General features: G+C 41.1%; 1 pseudogene; it reads right to left on the reverse strand.

The window, feature by feature from the left end:
- Window positions 1-1055: 1055 nt before the first annotated feature.
- On the reverse strand, window positions 1056-1239 carry LOC148120307 (Nuclear RNase P; annotated as a pseudogene).
- Window positions 1240-14715: the final 13476 nt, after the last annotated feature.

A 14715-nucleotide genomic window follows, 5' to 3' on the forward strand; every position in this document is an offset into this window, starting at 1 on the left:
TTATAAAGACCTTGTCCCTCCTCACTTGGGCTAGCAGGTAGCACACCAATCAAAGACATACAGCACTTCCACCTAGACACAGCATGCCAAGAATATCTCTGCTCCCACCCATTCCTAAGGAAGGAAAAGGCAAAGTAGAGTCAGTCAGAAAATCGTTAAGAGATAAGAGGTTACACAGGGTGTTGCTCAAGGCGATAACGTGAAACAGCTACACTTGACATCGCCCAGAAGGTCATCTCTGCTGCCTCCGCAAGAATCTTCCCTTGCAGTATCCTTCATTTCTCTGGTCGGTCTTGCTGGCACCCAGATGTATGTCAGCATTCCTAGAAAAACATAAACAAAACTCTCCTCCCAAATTAACATTTAAGAGTAATTAAAAACTCTCAGTGTAAAAATTCAGCACAATCAGTACTGGAAGTAGGCTGGTTTTGAACTTAGAGATCTGCAGGTCTCTGTTTCAAAAAGCAAATCTTGTTTGCCTGTACCAGCAAAATTTTGAATTTAAAATTAAGTGTAAAGAATGCAAGAGAAATCCTTTCTCTGGGGGATGCTGTCACTGGTAGTCCCCCTCTATTGTCTAACACCAAAACAGTTGTCACTGGGAATTGAACTCATGACCTTTGGAAGAGCAGTCAGTGCTCTTAACCTCTGAGCCATCTCTCCAGCCCTGCATTCAAATGAAAAAACATCTAGGTAGCATTGTTTTATTCCACCCGTTGCCTCAGGCAAAAGGTCCGCCTTTGTTACCTAGGATACGGTAACCAGGTAGACACGCCTTTATTATGATAATCATGACCAGTTCTTTGAGGGAGAATGGGCGTCGGCAATCGATCTGACTACTTCCTGCTGACAAAGGGACGTTGTGAATTTTGGGGGGATAAATGTTTTTATCTGACTAAATTTTTGGCGACAAATGTTTTTATCTGACTGAATTTTTGGTGACAGCGGCTGTGAGCGGCGGCGGCAGCAGCGGACGGCGGCGGCTGCCACAGCTCCGCCTCTGAGGCCCATTATGGCACGCTCCGCATGGCCCCGCCCCGGGCCATGCGTGTTTCCGCGGGCGATCTGTGCACCCTGCCTCACCTCAGGCAATGAACTCGCACCGCCGGCCGTGAGTCTCCAGCGAGGGGGGCCTCTCCTGCCCAGTCAGGGCCGTGGGGGCCCCAGTCTCAGACCTTCCCAGGGTCCGGGGAGTGACGAGCACTCAGCACGTGGCCCCGCCGATGAGCTTCCTCCGCCCGCCCATGTTGCTATGGAAACGCGGTTCAGAGTTTGGCCCCTCTCCGTCTTTAGGTCTTAGCTCACCACGCAGCTTCCGCCTCTGCCTCCCGAGTGCTGGGATTAAAGGCGTGCGCCACCACCGCCCTGCTACTTCCTCAATCAAAATTAAAGTTTTCTGTACGTGAGAGCCAGAGACTGAGCTCTCTTAACAAAATTAGGCGAAAATCACCTCAGAAACTGTGTGGCTCTTTAAGAACAGGTAAGGCAGTCTTCACGCATGATCAAATTCGCCTCCCTACGAGACTGTTGCCCCGAGTCTCTAACAGCGAGTACGGAGGTGGACGGAAAGGGAGCGGAAGCCACGGTCTCCCGTACCCCATCATCCTCATAGTCCCGCCTTAGTTACCTCACCTTTTTTGCTGCTGTTCACACTCCTCCTGCACTGAACTTAAGGAATTTTTCTTCCCCGTTGCTTTCTGTACCTTCTTTCAGATACCTTAACTTTGATTTTTTTTGTATTTTCTTTTCTTTTTTAGGCCTATACTTTTTCCATTCTTTTTCCTCCTCCTTTCTGGAGGATTTAACTGACGTCACTCACCGCTCCACGTGTTCAGAGTTCTGAAATTCATGGCTCTCTGTGTCCTGGTGTCTGATTTCGGTTTTTTCTCCCGGGCTGGGCGCTTCCTTCTCAGGGTCCCCCAGCGTAGTTGTCAGGGTCCCTCGGCGTCCCGGGGTTTCGAGCACCAGTTGCGGCGTGCATCCTGTCTGGCAGGAATGAACGCCACTAAAAACGAGAATTCCTTCCCTGGTCACGTCTTTATTCGGAGCATTCCGTTGAGGAAAATTGGGGGAAGGGAAGATAGAGCAGGGACAAGAGAAAGCTTAGAGAGAGAAAGTAGAGTCCCGAGGCAGCTGCTTTTAAACGGTGGAGAGGCTTGAACGCTGTCCTGATTGGTTAATGCCATTCTGCTGGTCTGAGCATGTGCAAGCAAGGGTGCAGGCAAGGGTGCTCAGCCCCATGTGGCTACCTCCAAACTGCAGGACCACCTGTGCCTCCATGTGGCTCCCAACAGTAATGGATGAATTTTAAATTTTGATATGGAAGTCCCCTCTGTGTGCTGTGATTACCATTCATGAATAAAGAAACTTCTTTCAAACTATAGCTAGGTGGAACTTAGGTATGCAGAGAAGACTGGCCTGTATGCTGGGAGGAAGAAGAGCAGAGTTAGAGGAAGGACGCCATGGATCCACTGCCGAATATAGATGTGCTGAAACTTTGCTGGTAGGCTACGACCTTGTGGTGATATACAGATTTAAAGAAATGGATTGAATTAAGATACAAGAGTTAGCCAATAAGTAGCTAGAGCTAATGGGATAAGCAGTGATTTAATTAATACAGTTTCAGTGTGATTATTTTGGGGCTAAACTAACCGGGTAGCTCCTCCAAACAACAAAATTTTAAACTACAATTTACAGTTTATGATATCAGTTTTTAGACACTTGTTTACTGTAATATGAGGGCTGGCTTGTTGGGATATCTGTCCCTGCCCGGTACCCCACAACCGGCAAGTCCCAGAGAATCAAACACACAGAGATCTCTGTAAGTTATAAAGCTGATTGGCCCATTAGGTCTGGCTACTTATTAGCACTTATAACTTATGTTACCCCATTATCCTTATCTACGTTAGCACATGGCTCAGTACCTTTTCCAGCGAGGCAGCTTACATCTTTCCTCTCCCGTGGTCTGGGCAGAACTGGCGGAGGGAGCTTCCTGTTTTCCCAGAATACTCCCAGTCTCTTTGCTCCACCCCTACTTCCTGTCTGGTTTTCCTGCCTATACTGCCTGCCTGGCCAATCAACATTTTATTAAAATATGATTGACAGAATACAGATAATTCTCTCGCATCATTTCCCTCTTTTTTTTAAACAAAGGAAAATACCCATAGTTCATTTGTTGGGAATGTGGGAATAGTATTTCAGGCTACTTCCTGCTGGTTGGGGGCGCTGATGATCTTATGGGGACCTAAAGAAAATTTAGAGTTATAATCAAGTCCTGACTGGAATATCCTGTGAGTCTTGATCATCTCAGGCAGTAGTCTTGAATCTGTTCTGGATGTAGAACTCTGTCATCTGGGCCATCTGTTCCTATCGGAGATTTCTCAGGTGGTCTTCCTTTTTCAAACCTGATTTTTCTTAACTCAGAATGAATCCACAGCCTCTCATTTTCTGTGGAAACAAAAGCAAAATCTCTTCTCCAAAGTAACATACCTTTTGACTTCAGTTTTGAAGCCAAGGTATTTTCAAAATATCTATCTTGGATTAATTCAGCAGCATTTATAAGCAAATATCTTTTAGCAGCTGTTGCTCTGTAGGTACCCAGGTCTTTTTCCCTTTTCTTCCTTGGCATTTCACAGGGCTGTTTGACCTCTGGCCCCTGGAGATTCTGCACTAGCACTGGCTTGAGGGTAGCTTAGAAAGAACAAGGCTGTTTTTGTTATGGTAATTTCACCTGTAAACAAGGTTGCAGCTGCGGGCCCTACACACCTCCCACGCCTGCCTCCCCCATAGCTGATCCTGCCTGAGGCTCTGGGAATGTATCAGTCTATTCTACTGCTCCTGATGGGAGGGGGCCATGCCCTTTTGAACCCTCTTGCCTCCTGGTATATATACCTGACCTGAGTCTAATAAACAGTGGCTTTTTTACTCTCTGGCAAGCAAGCAGGTCTCTTGTGTCTTTGTCTGCTTAAACCCTTAGGACAGTCATCCATTCTCGTGGCCCTGGTTCAGGAAAGTGCGCTCCTGGATTAGGCCTGGGCATCCACAGAAAAGTGTGGAAGCTAACATTGCTCCTTGCTCAGCATTCAAACAATTCAAAGAGAGCAAAATAGCATACAGTATCAAGATTCTCTGTATATTTTCCATCTTTATTTCAACCTCTATTTCTTTTATTTTTACTTTTACAGACATGTTCTCTGTATATCTTTGTCCTGGAATAACTCTGAAGATCAGGCTGTCCTTGAACTCAAAGAGATCCATCTGTCTCTACCTCCCCAGTGCTGGGATTAAAGGAACATGCTACCACACCTTGAACTCACAGAGATCTGTCTCTGACTCCCAGGCATTGGGATTAAAGGCGTGTACTACCACACCTTGAGGTCACAGAGGTCAATCTACCTCTGCCCCTTGAAGTCACAGAGGTCAATCTACCTCTGCCTCCCTTGTGTTGGAATTAAAGGTGTGTACCACCACATCCAACTACTCCCTTTTTTCTTTTTTACTTTTAGGAACTTTTAACCTTCAGCCTGCATATATTTTTAACACATAGTAAACAATTTATAGGTTTTTTTGTCTTTGAATCTCTCTTTACTGTATCTCTCTCCTTTTTTCTGACCACATGAGCCTTTAAGGAAAGAATTAAAGCCATGGCTTTGATGGCTGGATCCAGCCCATTCTTTAGCTTTCCAGCCTCGTGGCTGAGGTACCGGCTGCAGCCATTTTTCTTGCCACAACTCTATGGCGTTTCAAGGTCCTTGCCAGCAAGCAAGCTGCAGCATTCTGTTCACAGACCACACTCAGTTGGACTGCCTGCCTGAATGAGTCAGAGATTGCCCTGGCAGGACAGCCCAGAAAGCCAGCATTTTAAAATGGCACAGCTTTTTTCCTGCTACGATTGACAACCGAAAAGCATGAGTTCAGCTTTTCATCAACACTATTTAAGTGTTTTGTGGCAGGACCTCTTAAAAGAGCTGCAGGGTTTTGCAGCTAAAGCTGAGTCAGGAAGCCTCTCTTAGATGAGAGCCTTGCTTGCCTCTAGCAAGCAGAGCAGACCCAAGAAATTGCTGCTACCAAGAAATCATGCTTTACTCTATTCTATTCCAAGCTTTCTCAAGCTTTCTGTGGATTCAGTTATCCACATCTGGGAGCCATATATAATATGAGGGCCGGCTTGTTGGGATATCTGTCCCTGCCTGGTACCCCACAACCGGCAAGTCCCAGAGAATCAAACACACAGAGATCTCTGTAAGTTATAAAGCTGATTGGCCCATTAGGTCTGGCTACTTATTAGCACTTATAACTTATGTTACCCCATTATCCTTATCTACATTAGCACATGGCTCAGTACCTTTTCCAGCGAGGCAGCTTACATCTTTCCTCTCCCGTGGTCTGGGCAGAACTGGCGGAGGGAGCTTCCTGTTTTCCCAGAATACTCCCAGTCTCTTTGTTCCACCCCTACTTCCTGTCTGACTTTCCTGCCTATACTGCCTGCCTGGTCAATCAGCATTTTATTAAAATATGATTGACAGAATACAGATAATTCTCCTGCACCAGTTTACAACAGAAGAGATATTTCCCAGAAATAGCATGTTGTGCCTTGATTGGTGGCAAGCAATAGGATAGTGTGTCTTAGTCTCTCTCAAAACCTGCTCTTTCCCAAAAGGGGAGAGAAATGTGAGAATATAACTTTGCATTTTCAATTATATGGAGCACATGACAAAGGATTACAGTAAAATACAGCTTTACTTTAGCAATCTATATGATGCAAGATATTTGAATAGTATGGGACAAGATCTGTCTGCAGGAAATCTCAATAGAAGCTTCATGAAAATGGTTTTAATCTTGCCATCCTGTCTATAGGACATATGACACTAATTAAGATGTTCCAAATTCTAAAAGCATGGGAATAATATTCCATCCAGTGACAAAGAAACTAAAACCTATCTAGTGAAGTTGAAAGAATTTTCTAAGTTCACCCTGATCAATTCTTGAATGAAAGCTGGATCTCATATCTGCTCACTTCTCCTGACCATGTAATCCTCCAAGCCCTGGTTATCTCTAAGCTCTTGAAATCTCAAGAAGCAACATTTTGGCTTTCTGAACCATCCCAGTAGAGGAAGAGAGACAGAATGGGTAGTATTGCATATAGGTGGCTTCACACTTGTCCTCAGTCCACCCTCATGTCCATACTCATCTGTACTATAGCACTATATATATACTATTTTCTGGGCTACTTAGTTTTTTCATATGATTCACTGAAACAAAAACTTGATTTAGATTAAGCAGTCAGAAATTTGGAAGTAGAAGGTCTGAAATTTCTGTGTTCCCAAAGATAGCAGGGTACAAAATGCTTGCAAACGTCTCCATCTTCTCTTTGGCCAATTTGCATAAAGATTCCAAGTATGCCATGATTTCTGTTACAAGGTTGTCTTTTGGGTCTTAACTAAATAAACCACTAAAAATTGATTGGGTTATTTAAGCTTTCAGAAATTCATGTTTAGATCTTCATAATTGTGACCACTTAACTAACAACTTAAATACAGTCTCTTCAGTGACAGTTATTTTAATAAAATGCATGAAGAAGAGAGGATAATAAAAGCATGCACCTGTGCATAGGTCGCTGAGTAGAGACATCCCTGGGTGTTCTACCCTTCTATATATTCCACTTTCTCTCTCAATATACTATTTTCTGGGCTAATATGACTATACAGGTTTGCTTTATTAACACCCTCTGCTTTGGGGGAGTGGTCAGTTTCACACCCCGTGTTCTATTAAATAACATGTAGCTTTATTTTGATTGATATTTCAAGTTTACATAAATTAATCAGAACTTTATATCTCCTGAGATATCTTTGATTCATCATTATGTTTTACATAACTGTTCATGTAATCACATAAAGTAGACACTTGTTTCATCTTCTTACAGGATGTAGTTGTGTTAGTAAACTATACAACACTGATAGTGAGTTTCTATCTTACTAAAAAATACATTGTTTGGATACATTTTTCTCTTGGTTGAATTTGGTTATATTGGAATTTTTAGATTTTCCTTTCTGTGGGCTTTTTGTTTGTTTGTTTGTTTCATTTTTTTTGTTTTGTTTGAGACAAGGTCTCACTATATAGGCCTGGCTGGCCTCAAACATGCAATCCTCTTTCTTCAGTTTCCAATGTACAGGAAGTGATACCATTACTGGTTTTGAGTTAGAGTGTTTGTCTAGTGAAGGTGAAAAAGTATCTAGTTGTGAATTAAATATGCTATCCCATTATCATCAATGAGGTCCTCTGTACACATGGAGACTGACCACTTAGAGTGCTCTTTCTGTGTCAATCTTTGCCGTTTTCTACTGAAAGTTCATCCTTTATTAATACTGTTTATACATTCTTGATAGTCATCAACTTTATTAATACATGTATAGCAAATAAATACTTGCAATTTACAACTTGTCTCTCCTTTTGTATATAATTACAAACAAAATTACCAATCTTCTATAGTGAATTTTATCAGTGTTTTTCATTTATATTAGTTTGAAATTAAAGTTAGCTATGCATTCTTAGAAATAAAGTTTTCACTTTTTATTTTCTATAAAATGTCTATTACTTATAATCTCATATAGCCTAGCAAAATTTAAGATTTCTACATTTTGCTTAAGAAATCAAGTTAAATCTTGATCCATAATGATATTATACTATATATATATATTTTTTTAAATTATACTGCTATTCTTTATACCTAGTTGTTAAAATAGTTAATTTTTAAAACATGGCTAAGTCATAGTTGTCTACACAGTGTCAGTAACGTATCTGAGAACTATTTCACGTTGGAGAAGTCATTTTTGGCACACATCTTGTTTCTGAACAATTTATGACATTCTATGATACACACATATTTCTAAGAATGTCTGGAAGGTCCTGTCAACAGATGAATAAGGAACTGCAAGTGATATGTACTCACAATGGAATACTCTTTAGCTGTAAGAAAAAATGAAATAAAATTTGCATGGATGTGTCATGATATTTTGTGTGTGTTTTTAAAAAAAGAAAGCTTAGAGCAGAGGGCCATCGGAGGGGTGAGTTTGCTTCGGGCCATGACAGGGTCCCGGTGAGGAGGAGCTTGGGCGTTCCCCGACCCCATAGATGCCCAGGTCGCCCTGCAGTGCTGGCTACCCCCTCCCGCCTGCCATCCCAGCTCCCATCCAGGTAAGAATTCCTATATTTCTCCCTTCCCCCTGGGGCCATAAAACTTCCCCAGCTCAGCTGCCTTGGGAGCTGGGCCTGGGCTGTAGGCGCATCCCGGTTGGAGGCAGTTCCTGGGTCTTAAAGGCCTCCCTGAGGACAGGTGGACCAGGTGCCAGCTCAGCCACATTCCTGACCAGCAGGGGCCCTGACTTCTAGCAGAGGGCCATCGGAGGGGTGAGTTTGCTTTGGGCCGTGGCAGGGTCCCGGTGAGGAGGAGCTTGGGCTTTCCCCGACCCCATAGACGCCCAGGTCACCCTGCAGTACTGGCTCCCCCCTCCCGCCTGCCATCCCAGCTCCAATCCAGGTACGAATTCCTATATCTCTCTCTTACCCCTGGGGCCATAAAATTTCCCCAGCTCAGCTGCCTTGCAAGCTGAGCCTGCATTATAAGCGCATCCTGGAAAGAGGGAGTGCCTGTGCTTCAATAGCCTGCCTGAGGAAAGGTGGGCATTCTGTCAGTGAAGTCCCTGCCCAAGAAGGGAACTTGACCTGGTACCAGAAGTTCCAAAAGAGAGCATTTGAAGTAAGAGATAGGCAGATGCCAAGACAAGACCTCATCCAACAATCTGAAAAACAACATGAAAACACCAGATACCAAGGACCCTACAATAGAAGGACTTGAACACCTTAACCCAGAAGAAGTGGAAAAAAGTGCCATTATGAAAGCAATAGAGTACCTTAAACAGGATATGAATAACTCCCTTAAAGAATTGGATGAGAAATATAACAAAAAGTTTGAAGAAATGAGTATAGAAATCGATGAGAAATATAACAAAAAGTTTGAAGAAATAAGTAAATCAGTGAATGAGACCCTGAGAAACCAAGAAAAACCAATCAAACAAGTAAAGGAAACAGTTCAAGAATTGAAAACTGAAATGGAGGCAATGAAGAAAACACAAACCGAGAACCGGCTGGATATAGAAAACCTAGGTAAATGAACAGAGACTACAGAATCAAACATAACCAATAGAATACAAGAGATAGAAGAACGAATCTCAGATTCTGAAGATACCATAGAGAAAATAAATGCTCTGGTCAGAGAAAACGGCAAATCCAACAAATTCTCTTCACAAAACATTCAGGAAATCTGGGACACAATAAAAAAACCAAATCTAAGAATAATAGGGATTGAAGAAGAAGAAGAACTGCAGATTAAAGGCCCAGAAAATATATTCAACAAAATAATAGAAGAAAACTTTCCCAACCTAACGAATGATATTCCTATGAAGGTTCAAGAAGCATACAGAACACCAAATAGACTGGATCAGAAAAAAAATCCCCTCGCCATATAATAATCAAAACACAAAACATGCAGATTAAAGAAAAAATTTTAAGAGCTGCAAAGGAAAAAGGTCAAGTAACTTATAAAGGTAAACCTATCAGGCTAACACTGGACTTCTCTATGGAAACCATGAAAGCCAGAAGATCCTGGATAGAGGTAATGCAGAAACTAAGAGACCATGGATGCAAACCCAGACTACTATACCCAGCCAAGCTATCGTTCACTATCAACAGAGAAAACAAAATTTCCAGAATGAAAACAAATTTAAACAATACGTAGCTACTAATCCAGCCTTACAGAGAATATTAGAATGAAAATCACTATCAATGGAATCCAACATTCCCAACACTGCCTACAATTGATGGAGGAGGGTTATCTGTCTATTGTGTTATTTTTATTGGTCAATAAAGAGACTGTCTTGGCCCCTTGATAGGACAGAAAGTTAGGTAGGCGGAGTAAACAGAACAGAATGCTGGGAAGAGGGAATTGAGGCAGACGCCATGGAGCCAGCCACCAGGTCAGACATGTTGAATCTTTCCCGGTAAGCCATACCTCGTGGTGCTACCACGAGATTATTAGAAATGGGTTAATATCAAGATATGAGAGTTAGTCAGTAACTAACTCTCTAGAGATAATGGGCCAGGCAGTGCTTAAATGAATACAATTTGTGTTGTTATTTTTGGGACTAAGCTAGCCACGCGGGAGCTGGGCAGGATGAAAAGCAGGCCTGCCCACAGCTCCTTTCTACAGATGGCGCCCAAATTGGTATGGATTTTAAGGTCAATTTTGTTATATGTGTATATATTTCTGATTTTGATTATATAGTTCATATAAAAATGCAATGTATAATTAAAAATATAGGTTGTTAATGGATAATCATCGATAATAGTCAAGCTTATAGTAATGTTAGTCTGGTTTTCTAGAAGTGCATAGATATATTTCAGATAGACATTCATATCTTTCAAAGACTACAGGACATGGCATTTAATGTTTTAATAACTTAGGACTTTTCATGACAATGAGACACGTCTGCTCCTGGCAGCACCAATCTACTTCAAGAGGAAGATGGGCATCAAAGAGGCTCCTTATGGAGTTTGATAGCCATTTTGGGCAAGAAACTGTTCTTGCCTGGACTGTTATATAAACTGGACACAGAGAACCCGCAGAGAGAGGACTGCTGAACTTGCCTAAAGGTGAGATGATCTTTCGGGGTTCCTGATTCATGAAAGAGTCTGCGAGACATTCTGCAGGACATAGCAGATAGTGACTGAACTGTCTTTGAAATTTCCTGCTTCATGGAAATGTCTCTGGATATTATGGGCCTGAAGGCTGAAGATGGGTGCCCCAACAATACAGAGGAACTTTGGGTGACTGTTCAGGCAGCGAGATGTCTCTGTCATTTCTAGAGTTTTGGAAGTTGCTTACTTCTTGTTTACTTAGGCAATATATCCTTCTGGAGTCTTTGATGGAGTTAAAGAATGGATAGTCATAGTTATAGTTTTTCATTATTATGATAAAGATATAGTTATAAATATTGTGACTGTAATTCTTGCTTGATAACTGTTTTGTTATATGTAATTTTACTATGTTAAAATGAAAGCCTTTCTTTTTTGTTTAAACAGAAAAAGGGGAAATGATGGAGGAGGGTTATCTGTCTATTGTGTTATTTTCATTGGTCAATAAAGAGACTGCCTTGGCCCCTTGATAGGACAGAAAGTTAGGTAGGCGGAGTAAACAGAACAGAATGCTGGGAAGAGGGAATTGAGGCAGACGCCATGGAGCCAGCCACCAGGTCAGACATGTTGAATCTTTCCCGGTAAGCCACACCTCGTGGTGCTACCACGAGATTATTAGAAATGGGTTAATATCAAGATATGAGAGTTAGTCAGTAACTAACTCTCTAGAGATAATGGGCCAGGCAGTGCTTAAATGAATACAATTTGTGTGTTGTTATTTCTGGGACTAAGCTAGCCATGTGGGAGCTGGGCAGGATGAAAAGCAGGCCTGCCTGCAGCCCCTTACAACATACAATAACTCAAACATCTAGCGACCATTCACAAGCACAAATCAAAGAAGGAAAACACATACACTCTACTACCTAAAAAAAAAAAAAATGACCGGAGTCAACAACCACTGGTCATTAATATCACTTAATATCAATGGACTCAATTCACCTATAAAGAGGCACAGACTTAGAGATTGGATACGAAAACAGGATCCAACATTCTGTTGTTTACAAGAAACACACCTCAACCACAAAGACAGACACCTACTCAGAGTAAAGGGTTGGGAAAAGGTTTTCCAAGCAAATGGACCTAAGATACAAGCGGGTGTGGCCATTCTAATATCTAACAAAATCGACTTCAAACTAAAATCAATCAGAAGAAATGGAGATGGACATTTCATACTCATAACTGGAACAATTCATCAGGAGGAAGTCTCAATCCTGAATATCTATGCTCCTAATATAAAGGCACCCACATATTTAAAGAAACTCTTCTAGAAATCAAGGCAGTCATCAAACCACACACACTAATAGTAGGAGACTTCAACACTCCTCTCTCACCAATGGACAAGTCATTCAGACAGAAACCAAACAGAGAATTGAGAGATTTACTGGAGGTATTGAATCAAATGGACTTAACAGACATCTATAGAACACTCCACCCAAATAGGAAAGAATATACCTTTTTCTCTGCAGCTCATGGAACCTTCTCGAAAATTGACCACATACTCGGTAACAAAGCAAACTTCCACAGATACAAAAAATATTAGTAACCACCTGTGTCTTGTGAGATCACCAGCGACTAAAATTAGAATTCAACAACAATGCTTCCCCTAGGAAGCCAACAAACTCATGGAAGTTGAACAGTAAACTACTAAATCACCCCTGGGTCAAGGAAGAAATACAGAAAAAAATTAAGCTCTTCCTTGAATTTAATGAAAACGAAGACACAACATACTCAAACCTTTGGGACACTATGAAAGCAGTGCTAAGAGAAAAGTTCATAGCACTAAGTGCCCAATTAATGAAAACGGAGAAAGCACACATTGGAGACTTAACAGCACACTTGAAAGCTCTAGACAAAAAAGAAGCTGATTCACCCAGGAGGTCTAGAAGACTGGAAATAATCAAACTAAGAGCTGAAATCAACAAAATAGAAACAGAGAAAACAATCCAAAGAATCAATGAATCAAAAAGCTGGTTCTTGGAGAAAATCAACAAGATTGACAAACCCCTATTCAAATTAATCAAACGGCAGAGAGAGAACATGCAAATTAATAAGATCAGAAATGAAAAGGGAGACTTAACCACAGACACAGAGGACATTCATAGAATCATTAGCTCTTACTATGAAAGTTTATATGCCACAAAGTTGGAAAATGTAAAAGAAATGGACATTTTTTTAGATAAGTACCATATACCAAAGTTTAACCAAGAACAGGTGAACAATTTAAATAGACCTGTTAGTCGCGAAGAATTAGAAGCTGTTATCAAAAATCTCCCTACCAAAAGAATCCCAGGAACAGATGGCTTCAATGCAGAATCCTACCAGAACTTCCAGGAAGAGCTAATACCTATACTCCTTAACGTATTCCACAATATAGAAACAGAAGAGTCATTGTCTAACTCCTTTTATGAAGCTACAGTTACCCTAATACCAAAACCACACAAAGACACAACCAAGAAAGAGAATTACAGGCCAATCTCACTCATGAACATCGACGCGCAAATTCTCAATAAAATACTGGCAAACCGAATCCAAGAACACATTAGAAAAATTATCCATTATGATCAAGTCGGCTTCATTCCAGAGATGCAGGGCTGGTTCAACATACACAAATATATCAATGCAATCCATCATATAAATAAACTGAAAGAAAAAACCATATGATCATCTCACTAGATTCTGAAAAAGCGTTTGACAAAATATAACACCCATTTATGATAAAGGTGTTGGAGAGACTGGGGATACAAGGATCATACCTAAATATAATAAAAGCAATATACAGCAAGCCGACAGCTAACATCAAACTGAATGGAGAGAAACTCAAAGCCTTTCCACTAAAATCAGGAACGCGACAAGGCTGTCCACTCTCTCCATACCTCTTCAATATAGTGCTTGAAGTTCTAGCAATAGCAATAAGGCAACATAAGGAGATCAAGGGGATTCGTATTGGAAAGGATGAAGTTAAACTTTCGTTATTTGCTGACGATATGATAGTTTACATAAGTGACCCCAAAAACTCTACCAAAGAACTCCTACAGCTGAGAAACACCTTTAGTAACATGGCAGGATACAAGATCAACTCCAAAAAATCAGTGGCCCTCCTATACACAAAGGATAAATAAGGAGAGGGAAATCAGAGAAACATAACCTTTCATGATAGCCACAAATAGCATAAAATATCTTGGGGTTACTCTAACCAAGGAAGTGAAAGACCTATTTGACAAGAACTTTAAGTCTTTGAAGAAAGAAATTAGGAGGATACCAGAAAATGGAAAGACCTCCCCTGCTCTTGGATTGGGAGACTCAACATAGTAAAAATGGCAATTCTACCAAAAGCAATCTATAGATTCAATGCAATCCTCATCAAAATCCCTTCAAACTTCTTCACAGACCTTGAGAGAACAATAATCAAGTTTATATGGCAAAACAAAAAACCCAGGATAGCCAAAACAATCTTATACAATAAAAGAACTTCTGGAGGCATTACCATCCCTGACTTCAAACTCTATTACAGAGCTACAGTATTGAAAACAGCTTGGTATTGGCATAAGAACAGAGAAGTCGACCTATGGAATCGAATAGAAGACCCAGATATTAATGCAAAAACCTATGAACACCTAATTTTCGAAAAGGGAGCTAAAGGTATACAATGGAAGAAGGAAAGCATCTTTAACAAATGGTGCTGGCATAACTGGATGTCAACCTGTAAAAGAATGAAAGTAGATCCATATCTATCACCATGCACAAAAATCAAGTCCAAATGGATTAAAGACATCAACATTAATCTGTCCACTTTGAACCTGATAGAAGAGAAAGTGGGAAGTAGTCTACAAGATATAGGCACAGGAGGCTTCTTCCCAAGTAGGACCCCAGTAGCACAGACAATAAGAGAAACAATGAAAAAATGGGATCTACTGAAACTGAGAAGCTTCTGTAAAGCAAAGGACACTGTCAGTAAGACAAAAAGGC

Source organism: Myodes glareolus, chromosome 11 (genome assembly GCF_982192425.1).
Source record: "Myodes glareolus chromosome 11, mMyoGla1.1, whole genome shotgun sequence".
NCBI lineage: Eukaryota > Metazoa > Chordata > Mammalia > Rodentia > Cricetidae > Myodes > Myodes glareolus.